The 12,979-nt window shown below is 45.3% G+C and overlaps 1 protein-coding gene across 2 annotated transcripts in view; it reads right to left on the bottom strand.

Annotated features, from left to right (window-relative positions):
• Cdyl (chromodomain Y like) overlaps window positions 1–12,979 on the bottom strand; it is a 149,960-nt gene that overhangs the window by 55,090 nt on the left and 81,891 nt on the right. The gene's annotated exons all lie outside the window — the stretch shown is intronic.

Raw genomic sequence — 12,979 nt, 5'->3', positions numbered from 1 at the left:
ATGCAGCTATGCTGGGTCAGGCAAACTCAGATCTCACGAGGAAACTTCTGTGGGTGCCCACATACTAGCTACTATAGCATAGGTCAGGTTTTTAGTTCAGAACATGCTAGGGAACGGGGACAACCAGATTGGCCTTTTTACGGAGGCCACAGGAGGGGCTCACAACACCTTATCTCCATCTCCAGGGGATCTGATGTCTCCTTCTGGCTTCCATGGTTACCCATCCATACACACACACACACACACACACACACACACACACACACACACACACACTTTTAAAAATTACACACAGTAACTTAGATAACATAGTGAGAAATGGACCGGATAATAAATAAACCTGATTATATAGCACTGCCTTCCCAGCATGCACAGAGGAGGAGACATGATGAATGGAAGATGTTAAGTAATCCCATGTGTAAGCTCAGGAAAAAAACAACAAAAGTGAGGTATCGAATCCTTTGGAGGTAAGCTTTATGTTTCTTAACATTTCTACTCTGAATGCAGCATGGAGCCTATTTATGGCCTTAAAAGAGGGTAGTCAGACCTGTGTCACTGGGGAAGATGGGCACTTACTGCATTGGGGTAGTTACATTTTATAGAGCTAGTTTATCTCATTGGATGTCACCAGTCTGTGAAGCGTGGATCTGTTCACAGTTCATTCATGACAATCTCCTCAACAATGGTCCAGCATGCTGCCTTAAGGAATGCTGCCCACAACTGTAGACTTTTACTTTTAGTACTACTGAGGGATGGCTTCTGTCAGCACAGTGTGGATGTGTCAACTACGCAGCCACTGAGCGGGGCCCTGTGTTCAAAAGACACTGCCGGTGTGCTAAACACTGGGAACTTGTAGAAGCAGGGGCATGGCTTCCGAGATGTGAATTCAGCACACAACAGAGTGGGCACACGGTAGCTGGTGTCTGCACTGGAGGGACTCAGGGCTTCTGGAAACTCTCCTGTCAGTGTCTGGCATGCAACACGATCAATTTGAAATTGAAAAGCCACAAAGAGCCTAAAGGTGAGCTAAACCCAAGTCGATATATATAGCCCAAGCACAAGGTCAGAGCCACCATGAACAGGAGCAAGAGGAAGGCCTGAGCTCTGCTAGGACCACAGTCTCTCCTCAAGGGCACCAGTGGCAGGAGATGGTAAGATGGCTCACGGTCAGATGGGTGGCTCCATATAATTCCACTTGTTGAAGTTCAATGACTCTTTTACCTAGACTTTGCCCACATAAAATAATACAGTGTTAATTTTCAAAATCGGGTAAATAAAACACGTTGAACTGTGAAAGAAAACACTTCGTTCACCTTCATACCTGTGTGGCTCCTGTAGCAGGGAGTAGAACAATAAGCAATCTTGATTTGTCCTGTTATCGAGTCCCTGGTACATTGGGGACAGCTGTAAAATTTTTATGAACTTCATTTAAAATACATATGCAAATGTGGGAGGGGAGGCATGGCTGCAATCCCAGCACACTGGAGGCAAGGCAGAAGGACTACAAGTTCAGGGCCAGCCTCTCCCCACTCCAGTAATAAGGGATGTATAATTAGAAAGAGGTTCCCCACTACTTAAGGCAAGGTTGTGGGTGACCTGGGGCAAACAGAACGCCTCACGGATGGCTTGGCTACCAATGGATGCTGTTAGTGTCTTTTCAAGGTCCAGTGCACCCGGCAGCCACTCTGTGTACGCATGCCGTAGCAAGCCGCGTCTTAAGGACTGTTACACTAACAGGTAGGGGGACAGCTCACATGCCAGTGGAGGAGAAACAGCTAGGGAGGTAAAAGACAGAGGTGGTGAGGATGTGGAGAAACAGGAGCCCCCTAAGATGGTACAGCTGATAAGGAAACCAGTCGGGAGAGGACCCCAAACTTCCATAAAATCAGCAATTCTGCTTCTGCTATTTATCCAGAAGAAGCAAAAGCAGGGACTTGCAGGAATGTTTCTCGACCCCTGTATCCAGCAGTGACATTTCCAACTGCTAGAAGGCAGAAACTCAAGGGACTATGGGTGACCAAAGGAGAAAGAAGGCAGGGCTGTAACAGTGGGGCATTCAGCTTAACAAGGACATGGACACACACCAGGATATGGCTGTGCCTTGAGGACATCATGCTGAGTGAAATAAGCCAGTTGCAAAAGGGCACTTTTTAGAGGAACTGAAGAGTAAACTCAGACACAGAGAGTCAAAGGGGGCTTCCAGAGGCTGTGTGTGGTGGACAGACAGGGCCTTACTGAGTCCTGGGGACCGAGCTTCTCTTTTGGGACAGGAAGAGTCCAAGGCACTATGTCAAACCATGTGACCTGATATAACACCAATGAACTGTGAATTTAGTACCACATAATGCAAAAAGCACTGTGTTTGGCAATGTAGTTGAAAACTGCAAATGTGATAAAGCACATTAAGCGTGGCTGGGAATATAGGCTCTGGTGGACCTAAGCTGAAGATTCAAAATCTTGATGCTGAGCATCTGCAGAGCAGTCAAGGCAACACCCAGACTGCAGAATGTCAAAGGAAAAGAGCCAGCCAGCAACGGTGGGCATGTTTCCAGAAATGCAGAGAAGAATTCCAGGTAGAAACTTGAAGCCAAGGGGCCGAGGGAACAGGACACTTGCTAATGGACAGGAGCAGGGACTAGTTAAGTGACATTCATCTTAAAACCTAGTTTTTACTTCTGAAAAAAGAAGACACTGTCACCCTTAGGGTGGACAATCTCCTCCTCGGGAGGAGGTTCAGACACAAACGGTACGACTTTCAGCTGTAGCACCGGTGTCTCACAGTAACAGGGCAGCCCATCACCAATGGTGCAACGATGACAGGTCTTGCTGTGATGAGCTTGGCAAGCTGCAAGCGCACCGTGCACAGTTACTAGTGGGTGAAGAGGTTGGCTCCCCTTAGGGGCCACATCTTAGGGGACAGGCAGCGAGGAGTGAGAATGAGGCTCTGACATGACAGCCTGACTCTGAGTAAAGGTGGAATACAAGACCAACAGTCATGAGGAGGGGACAGGTACCACAAGGCAGGCTTTGGTGAGGAAGTGGCATCCTTGGAGCACTGTGGGAGGAGTACTCTGCTCCAGCGGGCCATGAGAGGAGCAGGTAAGAGGTTTGGGGGAGGACAGGAAAGTGTGAGAACACTCACAAGGGTCAGCATTAGGACACTAGATGCAAGCTCAACAGTCACAGCAGGAGCGTCCCCAGTTGGGAGGCAGATGACAAGGGACAGAAGGCAACTCAAGAAGAGAAAAGTCAAAGAAGGCATCAGAGGGTAAGCAGGAGGAAACAGCCAGAGCATACTGGGTTATCTCCTTTTCTAAAATCAAGTTGAGGGGCTGAAGCTCATTGTAGAAATAACTACAATTAACTCTAGTGGGGTCTACACAGGACCCAGCAGGCTGCAGCCTAGGTATGTTTGCAGAAGGCAATGTGATTCACTGGCACTGATGTGCGGGTGTCTGTGTGCACAGACCCTCACCCTGCCTCTTGCTGCCTTGTTGTGATGCCTCCAGCCACCTGGCAAATCACCCCCCATGCATCTTCTCACAAGACAGGCAGCAATGACAGAAGCAGCAGAGATAAAATTCCTACAACTTATTCATGCACCTAGAAACATCTGCTAAGCACTACTATTATGTGTAAGCAATTGGACTAAACAATGTAGGAGAATCTCAAATTGTTAAACTGTTTACCGTGTTGCCTTCCCATTCCCATAACCTTAAGTGCTGAGAGATTTATTCATCCTTCTGGATCTTTCTCCGAGGCTTTTCTGTAGGGATGCAACTTCACCCTGACAGCAGCCACCTTGAGGTTTAACTGGCTTGATGGTTAACTAATTAACCAGTTAACTAACTCTGGTCTGCTTTCCACACCGTCCCCAGTACATCAGAAACAAACCCTCAATAGTGGTGTGTAAGGCCTTATGAACAGACTTTGGAGCCAAGCGTACGAGGAAGGTGCTTGACATCGTTGGTACCAATATAAACCAGGCACACGCTGGCATGAGCAAACCCACTTTTGCTCTGGCTAGCATAAGAGCCCCTCCCTCTGACTCAATTTGCAGGAACCCTCTGTTCTTGTTATCACTTGTGACATACCCAGGAATCCCCATAGCTCAGCTTGTGGTGACCTTCTTGGGACTCATATGCCTTTTGCTAGCGGGGAGGGGTGTGGGGTGGGGGGAGGGTGGGGTGTGGGGGTGTGGGGGGGTAGGTTGGGCGGTGGCATACAGCTCCTTTAAGAGCTTCAGCCAGACAGCTTCTGCCTGTCAGTAAGTCCTTGAGCAGCTAGTACATTAAGCAGGAACAAAAAACTAAGTAAAAACCGCCTGCCACAGCGCAAGCACCGGCATTCTAGAAGTTTAGGAAGGTTGAAAGCATTTTCCGGTCAGATAAACTCTGACAGGCTGTGAGTTTCATGCTTGGCTCTCAGACCGAGAAGTGGGTGGAGCCAGCAGAGGGCAGCGTGCTCAGAGGATCCAGGTGTATATTAGCAGTCTAAAGTTTGTTCATGCCGTCAAAAAAGACAAGAGATCCAGATGGGAAAATCTCTAAACAGGTTACAATATGTTTAACAATGTGTGTAGGCTTAAAAAAAGGAAAAAGGTATAGTCATTAAAAAAAGGTTATAAAATAGTCTTTAAAGAGAGAATAAAGAAAAAAGGCACATAAGATGGGAAATACACAGGTAGTCAGGATCCTGTATGTTACTGTGTTGATTTTAAATTTTTTCACGTCGAATAGCAAAGGACAGCTGTAAAAGAGACTAAAATTAAAAGGACTGTTGAAATAAATCAGCCTATATACTTTAGGAATGCTTTAACTTTTAAAAAGTCAAAAAATGTATTTGTGAAATGAAAACAAAAATGCTTTGGAGTTTTGTTCCCACAGGAGAAGAGAAACTGTGGATTCCTTCAGTATTAATATGGAGCAGGTTTGATCAGGCAAGACCTCCTGAAACTGACAGGTGGTATCTATCAACAAAGATTATTGCTGGTCTGCCCATGACTTGGTCATTATCTCAAATTTTCTCTTTGGGACCCTAAAGATAATTCGTCCACAGGCAACAAAAAGAAGTATAGAGAAAACTATGCCCACTTTCCCAAGAGTTGGGGGTGTGGATGTTTTTTGGTTATCTGGTGGGTTATGGATGTTTATTATCATTTAAAGAAATATAAAATATCGATACATATTTAGTTATTTTTGTTACACTATATATGTTCCTACTCTTGTTTAAAGGATTTTTATATACTGATAAAAATCTAAGGTTATTTTTGTTACAACATACTATATATATGTTTCTACTCTTGTTGAAGGTACTGTACCTATGTAGTTCATTTAAAAATATAAGGTAAAGTTCTAGTTTTTGAAAACTATTATAAGCTATTTTTGGATAGTCAAAAAACATAGGTTAGTAGTTAGTCATTTATAATAATTTGTAGATGTTAGGTATACTTTCCAGATTATAGAGATATAGTTTAGGTAGATAGATGGTCTTCAAACCTTTCAAAGACCTACAAAATATGACATTTAAAATGTTTTGTTAACATAAAGCTTTTCATGACAATGAGACATCTGCTCCTGGAAGCACCAATTTACTTCACAGACGATGGGGATTGAAGAAACTCCTTGTGGAGTTTGCTTTCATTATGGCAAGGTTAGCCACTGGGCAAAGAAACTGTTCTTGCCTTTGACTGCTGACAATATGCTATGCAGACTGGACATGCAGGACACAGGAAAAAGAACTGTTGATTATGCCAAAGTAAGGAAGCACAGTCCTACTTTGCCGAAGAGTCTGCCAGACATTCTTCAGGGCACAGAGGAAAGTGACTAATGAACTTTGCCACAAGGCAGGACAGTCCAAAATTTCTGCTTCATAGAAAAGTCTGCCAGATACTCTAGGCCTGCAGGCTGAAGATGGATGCCCCAACATTGCAGAGGAACTTTGGATGACTGTTCAGGCAACCAAATGTCTCTGTTGTTAGGTACTATGACATACATCCTTCTGGGTCTTTGATGGAGTTAAAGACTAAATAGTTATAGTTGCAATTTTTCTTAATTATAATAGAAAGTAAATTAGATGTAAAATTTTAGATTCACTAAGATAGGATAGATAATGCATTATATTCTCTGAATATGCTAACTACAAATGGACAGAAAATTGTGAATGTAATCCTTACTTGATAATTGTTATTGTATATAGTCTTACTATGTTTAAGTTAAAACCTTTTTATTTAGACAAAAAGAGGGAAATGAGTAGAATATTATTTTAAGGCGTGTTACTTTTGTTTATGTTGCATTTGTTTAACTCTGTGAAGCTGTGTTACTGTGCCTGTGTAAAACACCTGATGGTCTAATAAAGCACTAGCCAATAGCAAAGTAGGAGAAAGGATAGGTGGGGCTGGCAGGCAAAGAAGATAGAGAGGGAGAAATCTGGGAGGAAAGGAGAAGGATCTAACAGCCAGAAGAGGAGGAGGACTCCAGGGGCCAGCCACCCAGCTACACACACAGCAAGCCATGGAGTAAGATACAGAAGTACGAGAATGGGAAAAGCCCAGAGGCAAAAGGTAGATGGGATAAGTTAAGGAAAGCTGGCTAGAAACTAAACCAAGCTAAGGCTGGGCATTCCTAAGTAAGAATAAGACCCTGTGTGTGATTTAATTGGGAACTGGATGGCGGGCCCCCAAAAGAGTAAAATACCTACAACAACATTTACTCTCCAGCATCCTCTTTCCAGGGATCACTGACACTACATTTAAATCCCTTTCTTTATGAATAAGGCCAGTGAATGTAAGGTTACACACAGGAAGGAAATAAAGGCAGAGTATATCCTCCACAGATGGGACAAGAACAGTCAATAGGGATCCACATACAGTGAATGAATGGACAGGGCACGGTCGACCAGGAGCAGAGTTCAGACCACAGCCATACTGGGAGGACTAGGCTGTGTGAGTCAGCTAACACTGAAATACGACGTAACTTGAAAGCATTACTCAAATGATTAATTTTTAATCTCATGCTAATCTTGCCCCTTGCAAAATACTATATATAAATGCTGTGGGAGCCCACAAAAGCTTCCTAGTGAAAAGATCTGAGCTTGCTTTACACAGCAGGGCCACATTAGGGGATGGCTTGACCACATGCAAGGTCACCAGGTGTTTGGGATGGTCTGCACTTGGCTGTGCTGAGGGGAGCTCTTTTGTTCCACACCTTGGCATTCCTTTTAAAGCCCTTTAGAAGAGACAGACGGGGTTAGTGGGTTTTGACCTATGCCGTCCTGAGGCTATCCTGTGTTTCTAACTGTCTCTCTCCTCTATCTAAATCTCTTATTTAGGTCCTTACTGAGGACCTCACTACTCAAGAGTCCCTGGGGTAAATAAAGTGGGAGCTGGTTCCCACCAAAACACACTTGGTGATTTTAATTGTGTCAAGACTATTCACTGCTACAGTTCAGGTTTGTCCTGTTTCTAGCTCCAAATTCCCTCGGAAACCTCTCTAGCCCCCTGCTAGGTCAGACAATTTAGGAAAGGTTAGTTGTCCCCTTGGAGCTCTGGGGGGAAGAAATGTTTTTCTTAGGCTGTCCACTGTGAAGTCAGGGCACCAACTACTGTACCCTGGTGGTTCCTTCCTCGTGGGAGGGCAGGGCTTGTCTGAATGCAACAAACAGTCCTGAAACAGGAAGGCAGTCTGAGCTGGAAGCACAATGGCCAGAGTAGCACGCAGTCACCCCACCCTGAGACAGAATGCCACTGAAGGACTGCTGCAGCACGTGCTGCAGATGGCAGACAAAAAAATGGGAAGACACAAGACTCAACTGGGATCGAGGACAGGTGTTCAGCTCTCATGTTCTGCAAGCAAATAATAAAGCATCAAGAAAATACCATAGGTAAGGGAAGTTCACTTTGCCCATTCCCACCCCCCACCCCCACCCCACTCGAGCCCATGGAAGAGATAGAGATGACTGGCTCCCGAGGACGGGGCGCACATGCCTGCGACCACATCCAGAACTGCCAACCACCAACGGGAAAACAGTTGAGAAGTATAGGGTGAAGAACAGGGAAAAAAAAAAAAAAACCCAAATAGTCAAAGTTTTTGCCATTTTAAAATTCAAACTGTGGGATGCTGTTTTCTGCCTCCCTGGCAAATATTGTGAAGTGGAGTAAAATGTCCTTTAAGAATAGGCAGTCACGACCCTGACAGCCTTCTCAGACCGCATGGCAACATCAAATTCCTCAATTATGGGCCCGCTGTTTACAGCGCAAGTTGCCAAGTCACAGATAGCTGAAGAAATGTGCCTGCACACGTGTACATAATTACATACAACCTCGGACATAAGAAAAGGCAGGAGAATAAAACAAGGCAAGATATGAACTAGGCAATCTGGGTAAAGAGTGTGCAAGGTATTTCCTACACTGGTCTAGCAACTTCTGTCACTATGACATTCAATTTATATGAAGTTAAGCAATATTTGGAGTAGCAACACAGAAAAGTCCTTTAAGACACATGTTAATAATGGTTGTAGTAAACAATTGCCTGACCCAGCAGTCAAGAGCACTGGTTGTTCTTTTAGAGAACCCAGGTTTGACTCCCAGCACCCACATAGTAGCTCACAACTATCTGTAAATTCCACTTCCCGGGGATTCAATTTCCTCTTTCAGCCTTGGATCACACCAGGCATACACATGGTACTCATACATAAATGCAGGCAAATACCCATGCACATAAATAATATAATTTTTTTAAACTTCACATCTGGTCAGTTTCTGACCAGCAACAAGTTGGACCACTGGGAAAGCACTGCCCAGTGTCCTGAGTATCCCTGAAGACACTAGAATACACTCAGCAGGGAGAAACACTCCCCTAGAGCCCGCTGCCCTGAGCAGGTGGAGGTGGTCGGCAGTCAGGACTGGTACGCCATCTGTGCTGGGCAAGGTCTTTCGTGAGTGTCTGACAGGGATCAGAATATGGCGCTGCCCTCTAAGTCCATGCAGGGAATATTCCTAGTGTGCCCTGCCCTTTCGGTACCAAGAAGCAACAGGTATCACTGGAGAGATGGGACCTAGGCAAGTGTGCACAAACCAGCCTTCTCACAGCATCCTCACTCTGCACATGGCTGCCACCACCCCAGAAGCTCACCTTTCCCTTGTGTCACCTTCTCCACGACTTACCGCCCTTTGTTCAAACGGGACATAAGTCCTTAGATCGAACTCTTCTTTGGGATACTTCCTTGTTTCTGTGGCATGTGCAAAACATTAGTTAAATGGCCTATAGACCTTTTCCTTCGGTTCACTTGTCTCAGAGGCTCAACTAACGATGGAAACAACTAGTTCAGTTGGCCTAACTCACATAGGAGAGAAGAAAATGGGATTTCAAAAAGCATTTAATACTTCAATAAAATACACCACATGCTTTGGGAAGACTTGGCTAAATATACCTGTCCAAATAGATGTGAGGAAATGAGAATATAAGGAAAAAATAAGCAAACCAAAGCCTAGAAATATGTTAGTATATGTTCTTGTCTTACTGTAAAGAAGAAATCCAAACTAGATGAAATAGTGATACAATACAGTGTGCTTTTCAAGAAGCAGCCCTACATTTACACTCAAAGGCTTTCACTCCTCCAAGTAGCAAATGGAATTATCCTCTTTGTCTGTGTATAGACACGCATGCGTGATACAGACCAAGCCCAGTCAGTGGCTTGCGCAAGTTAGGCAAATGCTCTGCCAGTGAGATATAGCTAAGCACCCTCTTTCCAAAGGGTCTCAGCTACACATCACTGATTGGCAAATACCTGCATATTTATAAGTTTTCAAAACAAAGTGATTATACTTTGAACACTTCTTCTTGGGGATAACCAAGAATGGCTAGAACTTGTATTAGAATTCTAAAGCACACTAAACTCACCACACGGAACAACAGACCCCATCTCTCCGGAGAATCATCACATGTCCTGCTTGAGGGCATCAGTCATCAAGAGGTTTGGGCGCTGTCAAGGACTTGCTGCAAATGATTGCACAGGAAGCGCTAATAAATGCCTGCTGGGGGCACACACCTACCACACGCACACACTGCACCATGTGTGCTGCAGGCACAGGCATGTGGTGAGGTCAGAGGACAATCTTGGATGTTGGTCCTGGCCTTTTCCTGTTGTCCCTTCTCTGTTGCTGCACGTGCAGGGTTAGCTGGCCCAGAGGGACGTGGTAACATCCACTTACACCATGGTGCCTGGCTTTTAGGTGGGTTCTGGGGATTCAAACTCAGGTTCTCACACTTGGGTGACAGACATTTTAACCTACAAAACTCTTTTACCCAATAAACCATCTCCCCAGCCTCCAACCTCATTTTATGAGGCAGGCGTCCACTTAATGTGGTACTCACTGATTCTCGTCTCTGCTTCCCCAGCATTGAAATTTCAGGCAGGTGGGTGCTGGAATACAGTATCGGGTCTTCACGCATGTGCAGCAAGGAAATTACTGAGACATCTTTCTGGCCCCTACAAGTAATCTTTCCTTAAAAATCCAACTTATTGCTATTTTATGTGTGTGTGTGTGTGTGTGTGCCTGCTTGTCTATATGTATACCATGTGCATACAGGTGCCCACAAAGGCTAGAAAAGGGTGTCTGAACCCATGGAACGGAAATTACCCAGTTGTAAGCCACCCAGTGTGGGTGCTGGGAACCCCATGGCCCTGTGGAAGAGCAGCAAGCGCTTCACTCATGAAGTCACCTCTCCACTCTCCAATCAATCAAATGTTCGCGCTTACACTTTCACCTGTGTGCCTCCTCTCACTTCAGTTTTCTCGTTTTACTCTGTGGTGCTTTATGCCCCCGAACTTACTATGTAGCCCAGGCTGGCCTCAATTTCACAGCAATCCTTCCACTTCAGCCTCTTGGGGACAGGGATTATGGGCACGTTCCACTATACCCTGCCCACTGCCCCTTCTTTGCAAGTACACACTTCCTCGTGGTCCAGCAGTGGGGTGCTGGCCTTCCACCTTCCTCTCACCTGCGTCATTAGCCCTATGGGACTAAAAAGGAGCTGTTAACATGGAACTTAACACTTCCCTGAAGAGAAGAGGAGGAAAGCAAACCAGGCCACGAGTTCACATCCTTGGGGAGATGAGTGCAGGCAAGCTAAGGCCTTTCAGTCACTTTCCCAGGACAGTGGATGGCTTTGACTTGAATAATGATAGCCAGCTCCATGTGCTAAAATGGGAGGGAGGGGGCGGGGCTAGTTTCCTGACAATATTACCTCACATTTCCTACTTGAATTTGTGTACAGAAAAAGGGTTATAACAACAGCTTTCAAAAGAAATCGTTTCTTTTATAAAATTAATTCAGTAGGTAATTAGAGCAAGGAATGACCTCTGACCTCCTAGTGGAGGAGTAGGAAAACACCTTATCCACATTAATGAGAGAAGCTATAAATCTACCTTCTAAGCATTTATCTTTAAAATCATTTAAAAGCAAATGTGCACACGGGTTTGCACAAAAGTATTTGTGTATTAATGGCCCCAAACTTCCATTCTGATTCAGACACTCTAAGCTGTTTTCAGTGGTAAATACATCCCTTGAACATATGATTAATGTTTTGAACAGAAAGATGGTTCATTTCCCAATGACTCAACCAGTATCTGCTTCAATTAGTTTTAGAAAAACAAATCCGTTTTCTCACACAGCTCTAAAATTAATCTGCAAAGTAAAAACAAACAACTGCTCAAAGGTCTATGCACGTGGACCAACAGTGGAGCAGAGCTTCGGCCTCGTGGCTCGTCACTGAGGAGAGAGAATGCACGGCTCTCTGGAAGACTTGTCCAAGTCTCTCCTGGGCCAGAAAGGCCACAAGCACCCACCTTCTGTGAGCATGTGCTCTGCTGCAGCTCACCCACAAGCTTTTCTCAAGAACCAGCCCCAGGGCAGACACCGCTCTGACAAGTCTTATCCCCACTGGCCTCCATGCTAGTGTAGTGGACAGGAAAAACATCTCTCGGCCTCAGAAGGAAGGGTACCGGTGGTACACCTGAGTCCTGTCTAGCTGCTTTGGCATCTCACTTGTTCAGAGAGGACTTGCCAACGGGGTGGAGGCCCTAGGCAGGGAGATAGTCATTTTACTAATCTGCAAGTCTAGATTTGACATAGGCTGGAAGAAGAGATCGGTCCCCACTGTCCTAAAAGTATTCCCAAGTGGCTTTTATTTGCCCCTCAGTGGAGACTTCTCACTGTATTCCAGCACAGCACTCGCCACAAGCAGAAAGGGGAGGAGCATGGACTGTGAAGAAACAGGGCCTGAGAAATAAGTCTCAGAGTGTTACTTACTCTCACACCAACCCACCGAGCTCCACAGCAAGATTAAAAGCTGAAGATCTCGGGCTCACGTAACCTTTGCAGCCAGTGTGAGAACTTTTTAAGAGCGGGAAGCCACCAAATCTTGACACTGGAGCCAGTGCCCTCCTTACACAAGGACGAGAGGCTTTTGGCGGAGGGTGGGATTTTGCAGATTGTGGAAATATAAGAGGTGCACAGTCCATGTTGGGTCACATGAGGGAGCAAGCAAAAGACAGCATGGCAACCTATCAAAGCTGGCCTTCTTGGTTTAGAGTAGCTCGCTGGCGTTCTCAGCCTTGCTGAGCCCAAGGTTTGAATACCGTCAGGTTCCCTCCCACTAACAGTACACAGACAAGCTTTCGAGAATGACAAGAGGGTCACAGGTCTTCTGAAGCCTTTGTGTTCTACTCGAAAGTTAAGAGCAAAGACCTCAAAGAAACGATGACCTTCCTGTCGCAGGAACTGGTAAGCTTTAAGCCATGTGGCCGATCAGGACTCAGCTTTGTCCCTGTTGCAGACACAACCGTGGATATAGTCCATACATAGATGAACACAACGGTGTTCCGGCCAGACTTTCCATACAGACACACAACTCTGCTCTGTTGTATTTCCACATCAACAGTCCCCTTGGTTTCTAAGTCATTAGGAAAAGTGAAGCCC

Source organism: Onychomys torridus, chromosome 5 (genome assembly GCF_903995425.1).
Source record: "Onychomys torridus chromosome 5, mOncTor1.1, whole genome shotgun sequence".
NCBI lineage: Eukaryota > Metazoa > Chordata > Mammalia > Rodentia > Cricetidae > Onychomys > Onychomys torridus.
The sequence above is the reverse complement of the archived record's forward strand: the minus strand, read 5'-3'. Positions and strand labels throughout refer to the sequence as shown.